This window comes from Leptonychotes weddellii, chromosome 1 (assembly GCF_054177405.1).
Source record: "Leptonychotes weddellii isolate Sample4059 chromosome 1, ASM5417740v2, whole genome shotgun sequence".
NCBI classification, from domain to species: Eukaryota; Metazoa; Chordata; class Mammalia; order Carnivora; family Phocidae; genus Leptonychotes; species Leptonychotes weddellii.
The window spans coordinates 12,332,931-12,341,368 of record NC_138369.1 but is presented as its reverse complement, the minus strand read 5'-3'; the positions used below and the strand labels follow the sequence as shown (position 1 = coordinate 12,341,368).

At 50.9% G+C, this 8,438-nt stretch overlaps 1 long non-coding RNA gene across 1 annotated transcript; it reads right to left on the bottom strand.

Moving 5' to 3' along the window:
* Window positions 1-25: 25 nt before the first annotated feature.
* On the bottom strand, window positions 26-5,180 carry LOC115936713 (uncharacterized). Its single transcript, XR_014139987.1, has 4 exons — window positions 4,219-5,180; window positions 3,747-3,865; window positions 3,521-3,645; window positions 26-3,436 (listed from the first exon to the last, which is right to left on the bottom strand). It is a non-coding gene; the product is annotated as an uncharacterized LOC115936713 (long non-coding RNA).
* Between the last annotated feature and the right edge of the window lie 3,258 nt (window positions 5,181-8,438).

Here is an 8,438-nt window from a genome sequence, read left to right as displayed (position 1 = left end):
TCATCTCCAGGTTCCATGTTCCTTCCTCTGCGGACACAGTATGTTCACACATTCCCAGGGACAGAGGGAGGCAGCGGGAACCCCGGGCCAAAGCTTCAAGGGGATCCCTGTTGAGTTCCCACCGTAGCAGCAAGACGGACATCTGAGGGCCCCGAGCACCTGCGGGGTTGGGGGGCAGAGCACAGAACCTCAAGTGTAGCCATCTGACACTATCTTCAAAGACGTAAGAGCGAAGGGTCGAAACCACGAACCACTCCTCACGACTTTACCGCTGTGGTTCACAGAACTATCATGGGGAGGGGGTGGGGCTGGGGGGAGGGGCTTAAAAGTCCTGAGGTCTTGTCCCAACCGCAGGGATTCTGCCCCACCGCCGGCCCGGTGGGGCCTGGGTCTGGGGTGTCAAAGCTCCCGGGGGGTTCTGAGAGCAACCACAACGGTAGACCACTGTTTTAGAGGCTTCCAGGTTTTCAAAATCCTGTGCTGGTGTTTCTCCTCCTTTGAAGGATTATACAAGGAGCCTCGGGATCTGTAGGCAGGACATGAGGTTAGCATCAGACCACCGCAGAGGCCCACGCAGGTCTGGGTGAGGAGAGCAGTCTCAAGGGACACTGGGTGCGTATGTTTTGTGTGTGCGTAAATTTAGGAATAATTTCCGTGTCACAGAATTGACCCTTTGAGGTTTACAGTTTATGACCGTTTTGACAGATGACTAGAATAGTGTGACCATCAGCCACAACCAAGATCTAGAAAATTCTATCCCCAAGAAATCGTCTCAAGAGACACATTTGGATGCAGTTCCAGTGGCATGATTGGGGGCAGAGGTTCCCCCCGCCCCTGTCCCCAAATTCTCTGCCCCCACCCCCAAATTCTCTGCCCCTCTGAAAGTTGTGTGTGGAAGGCACCTGTTTCTGGCCCAGGAAACTTCTCTGATAGTAGGAAGTCATTATTCTCCAGCAGCCCCGCTCTGCCTCGTTAGAGCTTCTGTTGAAAAAGCCAGCTTACTGATGTCACTTTTCTTGCTTCAGAGTCCAATTTCCTGGACCCAGACAGCAGCCACAGTCAATACTTCCCACGATGGCTAGAGCCACTGCTGGTGGCAGAAAAACATTCACCGGCTACCCAGAGCAATTATGAGTGCTCTCCTCACGCAGCTGTCCCCGGCTCCTGAGAAAGCGTTTAATTGGTTTGGAGGTCGCAGGATCCTCTTCCAATTAGGGTCCCACCACCTGCGCTGGGGACAGTCCAGACCGGGCATCATCGTAGGACACACAGCCGTCCACTCTTAGAAACAGCGATGATAGTCCTTTAGCCATTGTCTGGCTCCTTTCAAAGGGCAGACCGCTCTGTAGGCTGGAGCTCATCTTTGTCTCCAGGTCAATTATTTGGGAATCAGGATGGAATGAGCAGAATCAGAATTTTTGACTCAGCCTCTTCCCGTTTTCCAGAGCAGCCACCGTAAGGACAGAACAGGGTGGCCAGGGCAGCAAAGGGCCTGGGAGAGCTTCTCTTTTAGCTCTAATGGAAGGAGAGTGGCCCACCCAGGGGCCCATCAGCATGGTTTCCAGGCCTGGGAGGGGACCCCGTGACAGGCTAAGTGGCAGGAACACCATAAACAGGGAGCAGTATGTGTGTGGACAGTACATTTAACAAAATGTTCCCATTAGAGGGGACTTTTGAGAAAGTGGGGAGGGCCAGGATGGGGCTTCGGTCACAGGGGGGACGTCAGCAAAATGCCCACTCACATGGATCCTCCTCCACAAAGCGCTCCTGTAAGTGATGTCTGCTGTGCTCCCGGGCCCCTGGCGATGGAAGAATGGCTCAGTGCTCCCCTGAGTCCTGGAATGACCTTGGTTACAGCAAAGCCTCCCAGACAGACCAGAGCTGGGCGTCTTCAAAGGGAGCTCAGCGGCTGACCCTGCAGTGGAGAGGGCTCGTCTGGACCCCGGCTCACCCCCAACACACTTGGTTTTTTGTTTTCTGTTCTGATTGGCATTTTTTTAAAGATTTTATTTATCTATTTGTCAGATAGAGAGAGAGAGCTCAAGCAAGGGGAGCAGCAGAGGCAAAGGGAGAAGCAGGCTCCCGGCTGAGCAAGGAGCCCAATGCGGAGCTTGATCCCAGGACTCTGGAATCATGACCTGAGCAGAAGGCAGATGCTTAACTGACTGACCGAGCCACCCAGGCATGCCTTTTTTTTTTTTTTTTAACACTTTGTTTCTAGAGCAGTTTTAGGTTCACAGTGAAATTAAAAACAAGGTACAGAGATTTCCCATTTGCCCCCCACTCCACCTCCATGCACAGCGTCCTTATCAACATTCCCCACCAGAGGGCTACACTCATTAGGACCAATGAACCTACAGCGATACATCACCATCCCCCAAAGTCCACAGTTTACATTAGGGCTCGCTCTCGGTGTTGGACTTACTATGGGTTTGGACAAATGTGAAATGACATCATCACAGTATCATACAGAGAATTTTCACTGCCCTAAAAATCCCATGCTCTGCCTATTCACCCCTCCTCCCCCAACCCCTGGCAACCACTGATCTGTCTCCATAGTTCTGCCTTTTTTGCTGAATGTCATGTAGTTGGACTCATACGGAGTGCAGCCTTTTCAGATCGGCTTCTTTCACTTAGTAAAATGCATTTACGTTTCCTCTGTGTCTTTTCATCGCTTGATAGCTCATGTTCTTTTAGCACTGACTACTCTTCCCTTGTCTGGATGGACCACAGTTTATTTACCCATTCACCTCCTGAAGGACATCTTGGTTGCTTTCAGGTTCAGGCAATTACGAATAGAGCTGCTGTAAACATCTGTGTGCATGTTTCTGTGGGGAACCAACATACTTGTTTTTCACTAGAGTGGGGAGAGGAATCATTGTGCTATTTGTTCACATCTACCAGGGAGACAAACAGTGCCTCAGTGATAGCCAGGCCCCCTCCTCTGTCTCTCGGAGTCTCTGTTCTTGCTCCTCCACCCACTGTAAGCCCCATCCCACCCAAACCTGCATGCTGTTCAACAGCTCAGATGACACTGTGCCCTATTAGGAAGCAATGTCTCTTTTCCTCGCACCCTTTTAAATAACCTTCTAATTTGAGAATCATTTTAAATTCACAGGGAAGTTCAAAGATAGTAGTGCGAGTTCCCATATATGCCACACCCCGCATCAGCTATGTTAACTATCCTGGGTTACCATGGTACATTTGTCAAAACTAAGAAATTAATTGGTACGCAAAACCTCACTCGTTATTCTGTTTTCGTTAATTTCTCCCTAATGTCCTTCTTCTGTCCCGGGACCCCTCCTGGATGCCACGTTACATTCAGTTGTCATTTCTCCATAGGCTCCTCTGATCCACGACCATTCCTCAGTCTTTCCTTGTTTTTGATGATCCCGGCAGTTTGGAAGATTACTGGTGAGGTGTTTTGAAGAGAGCCCTGTGGATTGGGATTGTCGGATGTCAGACGGGGCTGTGGGTTTCTGGGAGAAAGGGCATGGGGTGAGGTGCCCCCCATCCTCACCTTAACACCTTGCTCTTTGTTCTTTATTGCTCCATTCTCCTGGGCTCTCTTCCTGCCTCCAGTCTGGCCCCATCTTCCCTCCACAGAGCGCATCATGAGAAGTGCCCACCTTCTTAGGCACCTACCTGACCATAAGATGCCTGAGTGGATGCCACATGCCAGGCATTGTCCTCACCCTGAGACCCATAAGATGCCACTGGATAATAGAAATAACAATATCAAATACCTTTTCCTGGGTCCTTGGGTCGTGGAGCAGGGACGACAACCGGGAGCAGGGATGGTCTCCCATGACTGGGTGGGCACTTGGTCTCTCTCTGGTTCCCTCCCTCTGCCCGTGGGTGTTCTCTGCATAGATGATGTGTGTGGCCCTCTTGAGGTGTGTTCTGCCTCAACTTGGTCTCTTTTGTTACTGATGATGGCCTCAGAGAGGGACAGCTGGGCTTCCTATCCAGGGGGAGAGTAACAGCACCCCCTGCCCCACTACAAACATGAGGTTCAATTAGCAGCCATGTTTGAGTGAAGCGCATGGCTGGAGGAGGCAGATGTGGGTCAGGAGGGAGTGGGGTGGGACTGGATAAATCCTTTTAGTGCCCTGGACAAGAAGAGACATCTGTCATGCCTCTCCCTATATGTAATTCCAAATAAAAATCATAAAGCACAGAATTTACATGCATGTTGAAATTAGAATAACTTCTTACTTATCTGGTTGCCATCGTTTCTGCAAAGGTTTGTTGATTGTAAATTTTCCTCCTTCCTTCAGCTTTGTCTCCACGCTGCGAAGCCAGGCTCAGGTGGGAGGCCCCTCACTGCCTTCCCAGCACCTCTTCTCCGGGATCCTGAAGGTCAGGAAGCCCTCATTCTCCTCTAGCTCATCCATCGGGGCCACAGAGCCTCTTCGACCATTGAGACCAGTTGTTTTGCAAACCCCACTCTTGTGAAGATCTTGGATGCTTTCCCTCCTGAGAGTAGAAAAGCAGTGCTCAACACCCCCTACCGCCTACAGCCAGAGTTCCTTAGCTGCAAATGGCTCAGATCCTTCAGAAAAGGCATGACCAAGATGCCATAAGGATGGCACAGCCCATCAAAGAGACCACGGGGCGTTCAGAACCAGCCAGAGGCCCACGAAGCAGCCAGCTGCGTCACCTCGCTCCCATGGTGTGTCCGGCCCTCGCTTCTCCTTCACTGGTGCCCTCAGCCACAGTGCAGGATCCCGAGAGCCCACTGAGCGCATCTCTTCCCGACTCTGTTCGGTTACATCATGTCGATAGCATGGCCATGGTGGGAGTGATTATACCAGAGCAATTAGCAAGCACTACAACCCAGGGCTTCTCTCCCCAGAGCTGGCAGCTGAACATATTCCTGCCTTGAGGGCATGTTTCCCACCGTGGCAAACTGGCATCATGGCTCCTCTCCAAAACACCAGCTCTGTGGGGGATCCCCTCTCCTCAAATGCTCCATAGAAACCCCTTCTTTCTATAAATCTGCTACGTCCATAGTCAAGCCTCCTGTGTCCTTCTTAGCTGCATGCCTTTGGGCAAGTCTCTGGGTTTCTCTGGCCCTCTGGTCCCCCATCCGTGAAACAGGGACAGTACTACGTATCCCTTTGGCAGGTGGCATCTACCTGGGCTCTATAATGCCCCTGTGCTGCTGTAATAGTGGACCCGTGGACCATGTGGAGCCTCTCTGCAATGGAAGGAAAAGGTCTTGCTCTTCCTCACCACCCACTCCTCAGGTGGGGCCCTGCCCTATGGACGCGGGGTCTAACCCCCGACCACAGCACAACGAAGGAGGGGCAGTGGGAGTGGCCTGCCCTGGTCGCTGGCAATAAGGGAGCAATTGTCTGTAGAGAACTGATAAAGAACACCAAGACTGACTGAAAGTTGGTCTGCTTTTTTTTAAAATCACCATGTGCCCATGATTCTGAGGAACATCGATGATAAAATACTCCTCTTCTCTCAGCTGGGGGAAACTCTCCCGCTGCCCATCCCCTTTGGCAGGCTTCTGCTGGCAGCGGCCCATTGTGGGTGCTCAACAGCTAAGAGAGGGACCTGGCTACAGCGAGGCTTTGGACACTCACAATCATGGCCCTTCAGGTCTCTCCTGGGCCCCAACAAACACCTGCTCTCTGGTGTTTGGAGAAGATCCATAGCATTTTCCTGCCTTGGGATCTGTGGTAGATTTCCATGTTTTGTAGCTCATCCCATCAAGTCATGGAAGCAATTTCTCCTTCCATCTGGGCTGGGCCATGACTTGCTTTGGCCAACACAATGTGGCAGGAGTGACGATATGTAAGTTACAAGTCTAGGCCTCAAGAGTTGTGGCAAGTTTCTGCTCTCCCTCCCAGAACCCTGGTGCCACCATATGCAGAAGCCCAGGCTAGATCGCGCGGCCATGGTGGTCAGTGAGGCAATGATGACAGAGACAGAACACCCGCTCTGTCACCCATGTCACCCCAGCCCAGCCAGCTGACACCATGGGTATGAGTGAGGCCACCCTAGACCAGCCACTCCCCAGCTGACCGGCCAGCTGACTGCAAACCCATGAGCAAGCCAGACCGAGATCAGCCATACCTGGTCCAGATGCACAGAATCACTCAGCTGATCAGTGGACTCGAACGCCATAATTAATGTTGGTGTTTGAAACTACTAAGTGGTGGGGTGATTTTTTTATACAGCAAAAGGTGACAGAGACGGTGTCTTGGCTCTTGCTGGTCCCTTCCATCCTCTTTCTCCATGTCTGCATGATGAAATTCTACCTCTTCCTCAAGGCACTTCTTTCAATACAAATGTCACTGGATTTCTCCAGTTGGAATTCATCAATTCTTCCCACAGCTCTTGTTTCTTCAGTTCCTCTTTTTTGCCATTTTCTTTCCCTTGGGTGTATCTGTACACAAGCCCTCATCGAGGAGGAATATGGGGCCTTGATCATCACTATAATGTCTCAACTACCCAAGATGCAGTAACCTTGAGATTCCCAAACTCGAATTAAGAGAGGGGTCACTTGCAGAGCTGGCCAGTCCGGCACTTCCCTGCCCACTGCCAGAGATTCTGATTCATGAAGTCTGGGGGGGCGGGGGGGGGCCAGAAATCTGTATACTTAACAAATACTGCAGGGGATTCAGATGCAGGTAGTGTGTGGACCACACTTAGACCAATTGTACAGCATGGAAATGTCCATGAACTAAACACAGGGGCACTTTCAGACCCTGGGGAGCCAAGGAACTTGCCCAAGGTCATAAGGACGGAGAGTGATAAAGCCAGGATTCAGACCCAGTGCCAGAAAAGTGTGAGCATACTCTGTACAAATTCTCTGGGAAGGAGAACACACCCTGCGGGTCACTTGTACAGTTCCAAACTTTGTGGGCTTTTTTCCTGTAAAGAAGATAAATGATTTCAGGACCTTGAAACAGCTATTTCTGGGAGAATCTGTGCCAGCAGACAGCCCTCCTCCTACTCAATCAGACTTCTGCCCTGCCCTGGGAAGATGTTGGACTAACTTGCCAGATATTGCCTGCACCAGCCCTGATGAAGAATCACCTTCTGCCCAAACACTGAGAAAAATGGAAAGCTCAAGTTCAGAGTCTGCCTTCCCCCTCCCCAGGTCCCCAGAAAGACAGCGAGGATGAGGTCTCAGAAGGAGCCAGGTGTGGAAGGAAAGGAAGACCATCCACATGAGAACAAGCCAAGGCTACTTATCCAGAGTTTTCTGTAGCAAGGGGGCCAGCCACCACCGCTTGCCTTTGGCAGAGGCTCACAGGCAGGCAGAGGAGCAGGATGCTTTCTAGTGAGAAAGAGAAGGATCCAGGGGTGCCCCGATTGGAGGTGTGGACACGGGGGAGCTGGAAGTGGGGCACCCTTTGTGATTGGTTAGGGGAGCATATTTGGCTTTCTCTCATTGGTCCTAGATTGGAAGGGGGACACACATTAGGGAAGATGGCAGTTACATCCAACCATTGATCACATCCCAGTCATTTGGTGCTGATTGCTACAGGAGTTGTGGGTTTGTTTTCTGAACTAGTGGCTGTACATTGTGGGTCAGAATTCTATTTTTATACATGGTTTGGTCATAGCCGTTGGTGTATTTCAAGTCACACAGAATTCAAGTCCCAGGATATTTCTCCTAGCCATTCGGCCCTGTCCTTACTTCTCTCAGAACAATCCAGTGTCACAGTCTCCACAGTGTGTGTAACATGCCTTCCCCTAACCCGCCAGGCTCTCAGGGGCCAGAGGACACGGCTGAGCAGAGCTCCAGCAAAACTGTCGCCTCTTTGGGGACTCCAGAATTGAGCTCTGCTCCCGTTCATGTCCCCATCCAACATCTGAGATGTCCTTGGAGGAAAATCCACCTTCTGAGTCACCTAGAACCCATGTCACCCCACCCCCGACGCCACCCCCATTTCCTCCAACACTGATCAGATACAGTCAATGACCTTTACATTTTCACTCTGAGGAGGGTAATTTTGCACAAAGGACCTCTTGACACCACTAATTGTGGAATAAACAGACTTCAAGAGACATTCCACACTCTGGCTTCTTTTCATGGGTAATCCTCCATGCTGTTTATGCAAGGAGGCTGGCAGACTTAAGACTTAAGGCTTAAGGCTCCCTGCTCACTGCCCATGTTTGGTGCAGACTTTCCCCCAAGTCCTTTCAATTCAATTCCCAGAATCTTTCTCAGTCCAGTTCCCAACTCTCTCATCCCTGCTGCCCCTACCCCAACCCCAGCCGGCAGCATCTCCCTACCAGGCTTTGCAGAAGCTACCTACAAGGGCCCCTGGGTTAATTTAAATGAGCCCAAGCTACCAAACTCTGTTTGAAAAAAAATTACAAAGGAGTATATTTTTCTTACAAAGAGATAAGAGGGGATGATCAACTTTCTCCTCAGGGCTTAAGAAAGAAATAAGTACTTATTTTTGGAA